General features: G+C 37.0%; 2 long non-coding RNA genes across 2 annotated transcripts; both read right to left on the bottom strand.

The window, feature by feature from the left end:
- Positions 1-6375: 6375 nt before the first annotated feature.
- Positions 6376-6943, bottom strand: LOC110902465. The gene is made up of 2 exons (XR_002571134.2): positions 6694-6943; positions 6376-6601 (listed from the first exon to the last, which is right to left on the bottom strand). It is a non-coding gene; the product is annotated as an uncharacterized LOC110902465 (long non-coding RNA).
- A 5907-nt stretch (positions 6944-12850) lies between these two features.
- LOC110902466 lies at positions 12851-13418 on the bottom strand. The gene is made up of 2 exons (XR_002571135.2): positions 13169-13418; positions 12851-13076 (listed from the first exon to the last, which is right to left on the bottom strand). It is a non-coding gene; the product is annotated as an uncharacterized LOC110902466 (long non-coding RNA).
- Between the last annotated feature and the right edge of the window lie 417 nt (positions 13419-13835).

Below are 13835 nucleotides of genomic sequence, written 5' to 3'. Positions count from 1 at the left end.
CAACAAGTTCTTCATCAGAATACGTGATCTTATGTCGTGCAAGCTCCAGCTTCAGATGACCGAACCTTTCAATCATTTTGCAAACCGATTCATTTTTGAGACAACCAAACATGTCAACCTCTTTTCTAAGAAGTTTCGTTTTATTTTTTACAATCTCTTTACTTCCTAGACACTTCTTCTTGAGTTTTTCCCATAAACCTTTTGCATTGGAGTAGTCTATCAACGAAATGATGTCTTCCCGCACCGACTGAAACAGTAATGCCACACACTTTTGCTCAGCTACAAATCCTTCAATTTCTTCAGCTGATCTCAATGCTTCACCATTCTTCTTTCCATTTGCATATCCGTTTTTCATACTTTTCCAACTTGCAAATGCGAATGCCATCAGCCAGTCTTCGAACTTTGTAGAGCACCTACTACAGTCTTCCATAGCCATCAGCTTAGGAGGTTTGTTGAATGTACCAAATGCGGTTTCCGACTCCCAAGCTTCTTTCTTTTTCTCTTTTGGTGGATCCTCGTTCGTATTGCTCGAAGATGTATCATTGTTTCCAGAATTTCCCGTGAATGCATACATGTCGCTGAACGGGTTCATGAAAATATTGTCCATCGTGAATGTACCTGTAAAATCAGACAACACTTAGAAAAATTTTGATTTTTGAAAATATCAAATTCAAACGGAACTGTTCAAACGGAATGGTCTTGTCCGTTTGAAATAACAATGACTCAAACGGATTGGACTCAAACGGAAGGTATTCAAACGGAATGGACTCAAACGGTCACGCTTCAAACGATAGTTTCTCAAACGACCACTTTCAAACGATCAGTTTCAAGCGACCACTTTCAAACGGAACGTGTAATTTTCAAACGATAGAACTCGATTTCAAACGAAAGACTAATGTTTCAAACGATCAGTTCAAAAGGACTGTGCCTTTCAAACGGATGACGTCATTTTTTCACAAACACTTTTAAACGGACATGATGATTTCGATAAGTTTTAGGTGGAATTTTAGTTCCAAATTGTCAAGGATTAGTTAATAGTGAATTTCGTTTGATATGTGAACGTTTCAAGCCATTTTAACCGTGACAACTATTCAAAATCAGAAAAGAAAGGTAGAAGTGAGATAATCCGGCGATATCAAGCTGTATTTGGTATGAACTCCTCGTCCTGAGCTCTGATACCATTTGTTGGACCGTTCTGATGACCTTAAACGTCAGTAGAAGTAGTTCATCTCAATTTACTAAGGCGGAATCAAAGTAAACCGAGTCAAAACAGCTTGTTCCTTCCAATTTCTCTTTCTATTACTGATTGCGAGTCTTTACAATGATTCTGAGATAAATTCGACAGCACCTCGACTCACAAACACACACATACACTACTGCTGACCGATTCAAATGACAGCTATATATAGACCCAGCCCTCTTCTGTTTGAACATAACATGATCTGTTCAAACGGTCAAGTTTCAAACGACTGGACACCATTCAAACGGTCAGGGTCTTTCAAACGGCCAGGATATCTAAAACCTATACAAACCCTATTTTAAACATGTTTGAACACTTGTTTAACCTATCTAGACACAAGACTCAATAAGACGTAGTCAGCAGACATTTCATGCACCAACATTATTAATGGATGAATATCTCATGTTTTATTCATATAGTATTGTTATGATTGTTGCAATGGTATTAAAAAGTCACACCAAATAACCCACGCTTCCGCAAAGCCAGCGTGTGACATAATCGAAGCACAAAAATACATGTCAAATCTACCTTACCTTCACTTCTTTTCTTTACAAAATAATGGCATTTACCCTTTACAGTATCATTTATAATATATATAATGCATAACACAATGACATTTTAAAATACCCAAAAGTTAAGAACTTTTTTTACTTTAATAGTGTACAACAAAAAATGAGGGAAAATTAGTCTTTCGAACACTAATTATGTTTTAATCCCATCATCTTAATTACACTTTAATTCTCTGGATTCTTAATAAAATTATATATAATTAGTTTGTAGTTACACTTTATATCCTTATAAAAAATTAACTACCCCTATGATTTTTAAACAGTCATAACTTTTTTATACGTTAATATTTAAAAGAACACAGCATAAGAACGAGTATTTTATTCTCTTTTGTCTTAGTATAGTATTGCTATAGTTTTTAATTAAAAATTGATATGTTTCGTGATTAACAGTGTCTAAGGGTGAGCAATAACTCAATCATTAACCGAAATCAAACTGAAAATGGACTAAACCGAATCAAAATCAATAAAAAACTAAAGTAATTGAAAATCGATTAACTAAAACCGGAATTAACCAAAACAAGTTATCGATTTATTGTACCCTCGTTTAACCAAAATTAATATTCATGTTTTTATATATTTCGAGCTTTTATAACTTAAGTTCATGTATTTCATATTTTATACGTACATTTTATGTATTTATACTTCCATTTTATATATCTATACATCCATTTCATGCATTGATACATCAATTTAAGGTTATCCGGAAAGCTCGCGACTCGGAGCTTGCTCGAAATTCGCTAGGTTTTAGCTTAAAAAACTCGCTCGAGGTGGCTCGGTTTGAAACTAAGCCAAGCGGGCTAGGCTCATTTAGTAAGCCAGCCTAGCTCAGCTCAGATTGTAAGGAGCCAAACTGGCTTGGTTTGGCTCACTCGTTAGGTCGGCTCAGTGTAGCTCGAATTATTTTACGATTATTCAATTTTATATTTACATACATATGGTGTACTATAAAAAAATTGGCTATTATTTACAGGTATTAGAAGTGTAGTTGGATATCTATGGTATATTTTGGGGGTAAATTAGGATGCTAATAAACTTATATTGTATTACTTTGGAATTTGAAACTTATTTTGCATTGGTTGAACTTGATTCTGGCTTATAAAGTATTAGGTTGAACTTATTTTGGATATATTTTTTTGAACTATTGAACAATATTTTACGCTATTGAATTTTGAAAGCTATGTGTTAATTTTCTATTTAAATTTAAGCCTAACCAAGCCGAGCAAGCTCGGTTAAAAACTAAGTCGGGCTTGAGCTAAACTTTTCAGCTCGGTTTCAAATCTGAGCTGAGCCGAACCCGAGCTTGCCCTAGCTCGGCTCGTGAACAGGTCTACCTCAATTTCATGTGTTTCTAAAAATAGTTTTAGCGCAAGTTTGATTTCAACAATTAAACGAATCAAACAAAAAACCATCAATCTAACTAAATAAACTAAACTAGTTAACTGAAACCCGATTGGTTAATAAAATAGATTAACCGAAGCCGATGACTTTGGTTTCGGTAGATGATAATAACCTAACCAATCGGACAAGGCACACCCTGGTAGTGTTTATGTTTCCCGCCGTACGAGCATGTTTTTTTTTTTTTTTTTTGCATCGCGTGAGCACCCTTCTAGTAATAATATAATGTATTGTGTCACACCCTTCTAGATGCAGAAGCGTGTCACGTGTGACTTAAGAAAGGTAATCATTGCATCCAATCGTATAAACAAATATAAGTCAACAACGATGTCGTGTGTATTGATTTGCAACAAAAGTTTACAATGTTATCCAAAATATAGTTATTGAGTTTTATTACATTTCGAACAAAAGATTGTTGTTGTCAAAAAGGCATTCGTTGTCATGTCATTCCCATTTCCCATGGTCTATCACCAGCTCATGTCTTGTTTCCTGAAATACATGTAGTTTTAAACAGTCAACAAAAGTTGAGCGAGTTTATGCAGTTATTGTTATCATATGAAATCTCATAAGTGTTATCTTGTAATGAAATCATGGTATGTAATTAGCATTCATGGTTTTTAAGGATCAATAAGTGTGTAGCTTGCACCCTGACATATGTGTCATAAGTAAGTAACCAACCCGAGACAGCTTTGACATCATAGGGATCACAAAAGCACTCCTAAGGGTATACCAACCTGGAATGGAGCGTGCCTCAAGCTCGATAGATCTATACCTTTTGCACCTTGGTTACTAAGTGATTAATGGTTACGAATGTCATCATCCTACTTACGCACATTGATCATCTTATCATCTAAACCCATAACTAACATATCGTTTGTTATCACATGTATTTCCCCTCGATTGTTTTAAAAACAAAACATTGAAATCCTTGAAAGGAGGGACATGATGTCACACCCCGAAATATCAGAGCTGGCGTGACTGGACCGGTATCTTCATTGCACAACGGAAGCAATTAAACTAAGACTTCTAAACAATGAACGCCCGCTAAGTACTCGAAATCCCGTGGGTTCTCCTATTCCAACCGTTCCGTAGTTTTGAAAAATGCAACCTGAGAAAGAACATGCGAAAAAGTCAACATAAAGTTGAGCGAGTTCATAATTTGTTTTGAAAAGATTTAAAATAAATCTTTTTGATAACCGGTTTTAAAGTTGTTGAGAAAATATAGTAAAATTATTTTCTTGGCATGATATATGAAAAACTGTGAGGCTAGCCCACAATAGTCTTTGTGCATTGCACGAGAGAGAATGGGCCGAGCCCAAACGAACCTTTGTAAGCAGGATCAGCGCTTCCTGTTACTTAGGTATAACTTGAAAACCGTTACTAAAGTTTGTAAATCCATGTACTTGTGAGTTTACATCAAATGAATCTTAAAAACATTTGAAAGTTCAGTTTATAAGTAGGTATGTAATGCGTCTATGAACATGTTGATCATTAATGTGTAGCTAAGACATTAATATGTGTGCCGACATAGGAAGCACTCAACCCGGTAGACGATTTAAGTGTCGATTCACTTCGACAAGGACACAAAAGCACTCTAAGTGGCCGCACAAGGACCGTGAGTGGGGCTCGCCCGTACTCGATAGATCTACCCCCTGTTCCGTGGTCCTTAAAAGGATTAATGGTGCCTAAGTTAGCGCCTATTCGCACGTGATCCAAGAGTTCATTCCATAGCTTAATCATACCCTAGTTAATATGTATTTCAAAAGAAAAAGGGGGACATAAACCCATTGGGTTGTCTCGTTGTTCGTACGCAGAATAACCCAGTCCCGTTGTAGTAACTAGGACATTCATGTCACTAGTCATGAAAATCATGCACGTTTGTGAAAATACGCGTTTGTTTTGTAAAACCGGTATGTTTAGTATAAACCTTTCGTAAACCATTTGAGTTCTTTGTAATCCATTCGCAACATGGTTTAGAAATATGAGGTTTTCGCTTATCGAAAAATTGTGTACATTTGTAAAATTTGCATGTCTTTCCACCCCTGAAAACATTTATAAAAATGTAAAACTAGAAAAAGTGGGGGTTATGAACTCACCTTGATATTCCTGGGCAAAGCTAGCTAAGGTGATTCGGTGATGTCATTCCAAGAATGTGAACTCGCTAGCGTGCAACTAAAGCATCCCTAATCAAGGAATAATTATAAGTTTCTAATATACGCGGTAACTTAACAACGTGTCACCGAGCTCTACCGAATCGTTGACTGAACGATTCGAGGGTTAGTTGTTAACTTAATGGAAACGATTAAGTTATACGCGTTAAGTCTCGTTTAATGTCGTTAATAGCTACTAAGTTTTGGGAATACTTAGTTCTTGAGAGATTTTCAGATAAATATCCGTATAATCGCGTTAGTCGTCCCGAGAAGTCGTACGTTGATATATAGTACGCCGTTTAGGCGTTTAAAAGAAATATATAAAGTTATATTTATTTATAAAAGAATCGTCGAACTTTTGACGTTTGAAAATAAATATATGACTATATTTATTTTTATAAAACAATTCGTGTTGTACGATATTAAAAATAAATATATAAACTATATTTATTTTTATAAAACGAATTCGTGTCGTTTGATAGTTGAAATAAATATATAAACTATATTTATTTTTATAAAACGAGTTCGTATTGTTTGATATTCGAAATAAATATATGAACTATATTTATTTTTATAAAAAGGGTTCGTATTGTTGTATGTTCGAAATAAATATATAAACCATATTTATTTTTATAAAAAGAATCTGTGTTATCGTTGTTTCTTGTATGTTATAAAGTGTCATCGAGGAGATATATACATATATATTGATTGTCATAAAGGTTGTTTTATAATAAAACGCGTTTCGTTTTTACGGACTTTCTCGAAAAACGGGCAGCGTTTCCTCTATTTTTGGACGCCCACGACAACACAAGTTGTCGTTATTTTACCAAAATTCAATAATTCAACAAACATTATATATAAACTTTATGTCAAATGTATTCAAACGTCAAAGATAAAATAAAAATACTAACGTATAAGTGTTAGTTATTCGGGTCGAGCTCGGTTCGCGATACTATAACGAAAATATAACAAGATAACAAAAATTCGCGTATTTTAACTCTTGTTACCGGGTCGGGTTTTGACCGACGTTGACTGCTGTTGACCGACAGTTTGACCGTTGATTTTTGTTTACTGAAGTTGACCAGTTGACTGACTTTGACCGTGACCCGAAACCGAGCCAAAAACCCAACAAAATCTGACTTGAATCCTGAACCGTTCTTGTCGAACATGAACTAAACCCGAAATCTGAACTGTGTGAACCCCAAAACTGACCCGTTGAATGCTTGACCACGTTTGACCGGCTTTGACTGTCGAACCGAAACCCGAATCAAAAACTGATCATCACTACTCGGTGAACGAAGGGGAATAATGAATAAACAAAATATGTAATGAAACTCACTGGAGTCGTGTGTCTGACCCGAACCCAAACTGAGTCGCGAACCCGAATCCGAAGTCGTTGACTGGTATTAACCGGGCTTAACCCGAAGCTGACATCTGACCTGTTGAACCAGTTTTCTGTGCCCGAACCCAACCATCCACCACTATCACCTCCGACGCCGGTGACGTGCCGCACCAGCACCACCTCGCTTATCAGCATCATCGTCGGAAAAGAAAAAAAAATATATATCAAATCTCATGTTGATTATCACTTAGCTTGGAAAGATTTTTAAAAGAAAAGAGAGTTGGCAAGGGTTTACCGGAAACGAAAAACTTATCGGAGAAAAGAATGTCGTTGCCATCTCCGGTAACCGTCGCCGGGAAGACGAGCGGTAACCACCACCGTCGGTCCTCCTCTGCTGCTCCGCCGCTCTCTTTCTCCTCCCCATCATTCTTTCTCTCTCTAATCGCACTCTCTTCTTTCACGCTTCGAACTCGCCATCGGACACCACCCACCACAGCGTCGCCGCTTGTGGTGGTGGCCTGCCTTGCGTCTCCGGCCGTCGTGGCTTGCCGCCACCGCCGTGTGCCGCAACCGTAGTGGTGGCTGGTCCCACATGTCTTCATCTAGTTTCTCATGTCTCTCTCGATTTCTCAGATAAGCACACACTTAAGGTTATTATATATATTTTAGTGTATGGAAATATGATCGATGGATGGATGGATGGATGGATGGTTCAGTAAGATGGGTAAGAAATAATTAGAATTTTGAATGTTAATAAACTATGTCTAATATATTATGGCATTACTGTAAAGAGTGGTGTGGTGTGTTGTTTTTGTTTTTAAATGTTGCCCATGCCTTTGTTTTTTTTTTTCAATGACATGACAATACATCATCCATTAGGCCATACATTGAGATGTAGGGATGTATGTATAGGTATGGACTATAGAGAGTAGTGTAGGTAAAGTAGATTTTTTTTTTTGACTCTAGACAACTCAAGATTGAGGTATGGTCAGCTCATTAAGCTCATTTAACACTAGAATAAAGGAAATATATAAAGAGACATGGGTGGGGGTTTTCGTGTGGATTTATTTGGTTGGTGTACAATATACCCGCTTAATTAAATCCACTAGTTACTCATTTTTATTAAAATATAAAATAATATCATAAAAAAATGATGTTCTAAGTGTATAAATGTTGTTTTATACGTACATGATGCTCGTCCATTACGTGCCATAAATATGAGTTATAAGTTATATGTCAAAAACTTAAAATATCAAGAAAAATATATGTCTGATTATATATTTATAGTGTTATGCCTGTAATAACACTATACAGCGTTTTCACAAGCATCCAGGTGAATAATCACCATACGCGCACTGTATGGTTAGATAGGCGTTCCTTGGCATTTCAAAAGTATAATGAGTTGATTCGTGCCTTAAACACTGTTTTTTTTTAGCGCCTAAATGTTTGTTAATCGCGTAATTAAGAGGCGTTAATTACCGGTTGTCACATTCTCCCCCTGTTGCAGAAATTTCGTCCTCGAAATTTAGAGTATGTTGTCTCCTCAGAGTTGTGACGTTCCTAGGTAAGTCCGAATAATACCAAAGTGAATGACCGCGTAATCAAGTCAAGACTTATTCAGATTACGTGAGTGAAAGGACATTTTGCATCAATAAGAACCCAACGGTTCAACTGAGTTTGTTCCAGAAATCGATGTCGAGTAAACGAAGCATAGTGAGACTGTTACCAATGTGACCAAGTTTACGGGGTTAAACAAAAGAGGAAATTTAACCAATGGAATTCCAAATGAACGTTCACAACTGCAATCAATTTTTGAAACAATAGAATTCACTGCCAACAGAAACTGGTGTTGGTTGTTGTATAAATGAAACTCGAATTCAACAAACTCGAATTCAACAAACTCAAATAGATAGAATCATAAAAATGACTTATCAACCATCGAACCATTAAATGAATAAAATCAACGTGTTGCAAGGATACACCGAAATGAAATATAACCAAACTTGGTGTATCATCATCTTAATACATAGTTGCATTAAGACCATTTAAATGATGAGTCAAACAAAAAGCATATATAGTTTCACATGAACGACTGATCGTGATTAGCACAAGCTACAAGTTCGTTCAGACACCACAAGGTGTCGTAGAGATTGAAACAATTCAATAATAGCGGTGATCGAACAAGTATCACCTGTGTTTTAAGTCAAATGAAAGGTTCATCACAGTAAATCTGAATATTTATTTCAAACAAATCTCGTAGGATTTTCAACTGAAAACGAAACAAACAAACAATGTTTTCGAGTAAAGATGAAAAGCAACGAATATCACGAAATGTTCGCTCGATGGTGAAAGAACCGTTAAGAGGTACACTAAAATATGAAATGAATTTGTGCACCACTATCTTAACACACGATTGTGTTAAGATTGCTTTAATGTGATAAACCAACAAACCGGATTTAATATGAACAAACAAATAAATAAATAATTAAATCCATACATGATGCGAGCAACGAGATTAGCGCAAGCTTCAAACATGTGAAAAAAAACGTCACCACAAGGTGATCGTGATCAAAGAAACGATTCAATGAAGTCAAAGACCAAACAAGCCTGTTATGATTCAAAGCAAATGAAATGCTTGTTGGGATTATTTCGAATATGACGGCTTCAATCCATCATATGGAATCTTGAATCGAATATATATAACGAGTAAGTTCAATCAATTGAACTTGGGTTAAGTGCAATCCAACAATGATTACATGTATCAACAAGAAAGTTTTGCCATGGTTACAACGAAAAACCATGTATGTAGCTTGAAAAGAAAGGAGTTTCAACGAGTTTCATTGACTCGATATCAAAGAGTCAACATTATGCAATAATGTGGTTTAGCTAGATCACCATGCAAGGAGTGAAGATAGCGAAATAATATTTGAACTTGATAAAGCAACAATTTCAAGTGAAGCCACATGCTTAACAAACGACGCATGTGTAACATATGAATTCGTCAGGAATGAAGCAATGAGTATTCGCTATTATGAAATAAATTTTTCCTGATGCAAGGATTATTAGGGGGAGTAGAAATATGAAAGTCTACTCGCTATATGCAAAAGTCAGATTTTCAACAAAAGAAGTTTAAGGACATTACCTGGAACTTCGTGTGAGGGTCGGTTGTTAGATGACATTACCATGGAATGTCGAACATGGCATATCCGCCGTAAATGAAATAGGAGGAATGCGAAGACGTGTGACTTCCTTTGCAGCGCCAACCATTGTGAGTCTCTTCAGAGTAAGTATAGATTGTTGTGAAATCCCAGTTAAACATACTTCAGCGTGATTGGTGTCATTTGCAGGATCACGTGGTAATTTGCCGCATTTCGATCAGTAATTCTCTCGCTGACAGAATTAACATCATTGTTGTCGTGCCCAAGTTTGTTTTCCCCAAGGCCTTGCCTCGAAAATCGTGTGTGATGTACTTCGACATTCGCTGACGTATAGTTTATGTTTCACGTATAGTTGCGCAATAGCGTTTCATTCCACATAGGTTACCTGCTCAGGTAAGTAAGATAGCATAGACGACATAATATAATGGCTTTTGCCCGAGTTGTTAGTCACGGTTTCCAAGTGAGGACCTTTAATGAGTTTCGACATAGGTTTCCAAAGGTCTTAAATGCATGTTATTCAAAACTCTCAAAGTTTTGCTTAATGTATGAATTTGTTTCATAAACCGTGTATCAACACAACACTTGTGTATGTTTAAAACCAAAATTGTGGACTCATTGTTTTTGGCAACGGTTGGAACCCATATTCGAGTCCTAGGCGTTCTGTATGTACTCAAAGACTTAACAATCTAAGTTCCCAGGAAAAGTGAGGTTAAAGCCTAGGTATCTCTACAGAAACCTAATTCGCTGAAACCTATAGCTCTGATACCAATCTGTCACACCCCGAAATATCAGAGCTGGCGTGACTGGACCGGTATCTTCATTGCACAACGGAAGCAATTAAACTAAGACTTCTAAACAATGAACGCCCGCTAAGTACTCGAAATCCCGTGGGTTCTCCTATTCCAACCGTTCCGTAGTTTTGAAAAATGCAACCTGAGAAAGAACATGCGAAAAAGTCAACATAAAGTTGAGCGAGTTCATAATTTGTTTTGAAAAGATTTAAAATAAATCTTTTTGATAACCGGTTTTAAAGTTGTTGAGAAAATATAGTAAAATTATTTTCTTGGCATGATATATGAAAAACTGTGAGGCTAGCCCACAATAGTCTTTGTGCATTGCACGAGAGAGAATGGGCCGAGCCCAAACGAACCTTTGTAAGCAGGATCAGCGCTTCCTGTTACTTAGGTATAACTTGAAAACCGTTACTAAAGTTTGTAAATCCATGTACTTGTGAGTTTACATCAAATGAATCTTAAAAACATTTGAAAGTTCAGTTTATAAGTAGGTATGTAATGCGTCTATGAACATGTTGATCATTAATGTGTAGCTAAGACATTAATATGTGTGCCGACATAGGAAGCACTCAACCCGGTAGACGATTTAAGTGTCGATTCACTTCGACAAGGACACAAAAGCACTCTAAGTGGCCGCACAAGGACCGTGAGTGGGGCTCGCCCGTACCCGATAGATCTACCCCCTGTTCCGTGGTCCTTAAAAGGATTAATGGTGCCTAAGTTAGCGCCTATTCGCACGTGATCCAAGAGTTCATTCCATAGCTTAATCATACCCTAGTTAATATGTATTTCAAAAGAAAAAGGGGGACATAAACCCATTGGGTTGTCTCGTTGTTCGTACGCAGAATAACCCAGTCCCGTTGTAGTAACTAGGACATTCATGTCACTAGTCATGAAAATCATGCACGTTTGTGAAAATACGCGTTTGTTTTGTAAAACCGGTATGTTTAGTATAAACCTTTCGTAAACCATTTGAGTTCTTTGTAATCCATTCGCAACATGGTTTAGAAATATGAGGTTTTCGCTTATCGAAAAATTGTGTACATTTGTAAAATTTGCATGTCTTTCCACCCCTGAAAACATTTATAAAAATGTAAAACTAGAAAAAGTGGGGGTTATGAACTCACCTTGATATTCCTGGGCAAAGCTAGCTAAGGTGATTCGGTGATGTCATTCCAAGAATGTGAACTCGCTAGCGTGCAACTAAAGCATCCCTAATCAAGGAATAATTATAAGTTTCTAATATACGCGGTAACTTAACAACGTGTCACCGAGCTCTACCGAATCGTTGACTGAACGATTCGAGGGTTAGTTGTTAACTTAATGGAAACGATTAAGTTATACGCGTTAAGTCTCGTTTAATGTCGTTAATAGCTACTAAGTTTTGGGAATACTTAGTTCTTGAGAGATTTTCAGATAAATATCCGTATAATCGCGTTAGTCGTCCCGAGAAGTCGTACGTTGATATATAGTACGCCGTTTAGGCGTTTAAAAGAAATATATAAAGTTATATTTATTTATAAAAGAATCGTCGAACTTTTGACGTTTGAAAATAAATATATGACTATATTTATTTTTATAAAACAATTCGTGTTGTACGATATTAAAAATAAATATATAAACTATATTTATTTTTATAAAACGAATTCGTGTCGTTTGATAGTTGAAATAAATATATAAACTATATTTATTTTTATAAAACGAGTTCGTATTGTTTGATATTCGAAATAAATATATGAACTATATTTATTTTTATAAAAAGGGTTCGTATTGTTGTATGTTCGAAATAAATATATAAACCATATTTATTTTTATAAAAAGAATCTGTGTTATCGTTGTTTCTTGTATGTTATAAAGTGTCGTCGAGGAGATATATACATATATATTGATTGTCATAAAGGTTGTTTTATAATAAAACGCGTTTCGTTTTTACGGACTTTCTCGAAAAACGGGCAGCGTTTCCTCTATTTTTGGACGCCCACGACAACACAAGTTGTCGTTATTTTACCAAAATTCAATAATTCAACAAACATTATATATAAACTTTATGTCAAATGTATTCAAACGTCAAAGATAAAATAAAAATACTAACGTATAAGTGTTAGTTATTCGGGTCGAGCTCGGTTCGCGATACTATAACGAAAATATAACAAGATAACAAAAATTCGCGTATTTTAACTCTTGTTACCGGGTCGGGTTTTGACCGACGTTGACTGCTGTTGACCGACAGTTTGACCGTTGATTTTTGTTTACTGAAGTTGACCAGTTGACTGACTTTGACCGTGACCCGAAACCGAGCCAAAAACCCAACAAAATCTGACTTGAATCCTGAACCGTTCTTGTCGAACATGAACTAAACCCGAAATCTGAACTGTGTGAACCCCAAAACTGACCCGTTGAATGCTTGACCACGTTTGACCGGCTTTGACTGTCGAACCGAAACCCGAATCAAAAACTGATCATCACTACTCGGTGAACGAAGGGGAATAATGAATAAACAAAATATGTAATGAAACTCACTGGAGTCGTGTGTCTGACCCGAACCCAAACTGAGTCGCGAACCCGAATCCGAAGTCGTTGACTGGTATTAACCGGGCTTAACCCGAAGCTGACATCTGACCTGTTGAACCAGTTTTCTGTGCCCGAACCCAACCATCCACCACTATCACCTCCGACGCCGGTGACGTGCCGCACCAGCACCACCTCGCTTATCAGCATCATCGTCGGAAAAGAAAAAAAAATATATATCAAATCTCATGTTGATTATCACTTAGCTTGGAAAGATTTTTAAAAGAAAAGAGAGTTGGCAAGGGTTTACCGGAAACGAAAAACTTATCGGAGAAAAGAATGTCGTTGCCATCTCCGGTAACCGTCGCCGGGAAGACGAGCGGTAACCACCACCGTCGGTCCTCCTCTGCTGCTCCGCCGCTCTCTTTCTCCTCCCCATCATTCTTTCTCTCTCTAATCGCACTCTCTTCTTTCACGCTTCGAACTCGCCATCGGACACCACCCACCACAGCGTCGCCGCTTGTGGTGGTGGCCTGCCTTGCGTCTCCGGCCGTCGTGGCTTGCCGCCACCGCCGTGTGCCGCAACCGTAGTGGTGGCTGGTCCCACATGTCTTCATCTAGTTTCTCATGTCTCTCTCGATTTCTCAGATAAGCACACACTTAAGGTTATTATATATAT

This window comes from Helianthus annuus, chromosome 13 (assembly GCF_002127325.2).
Source record: "Helianthus annuus cultivar XRQ/B chromosome 13, HanXRQr2.0-SUNRISE, whole genome shotgun sequence".
Classification (NCBI taxonomy): Eukaryota; Viridiplantae; Streptophyta; class Magnoliopsida; order Asterales; family Asteraceae; genus Helianthus; species Helianthus annuus.
Note: the sequence above shows the minus strand (reverse complement) of the source record. Positions and strands in the feature narration are given on the sequence as shown.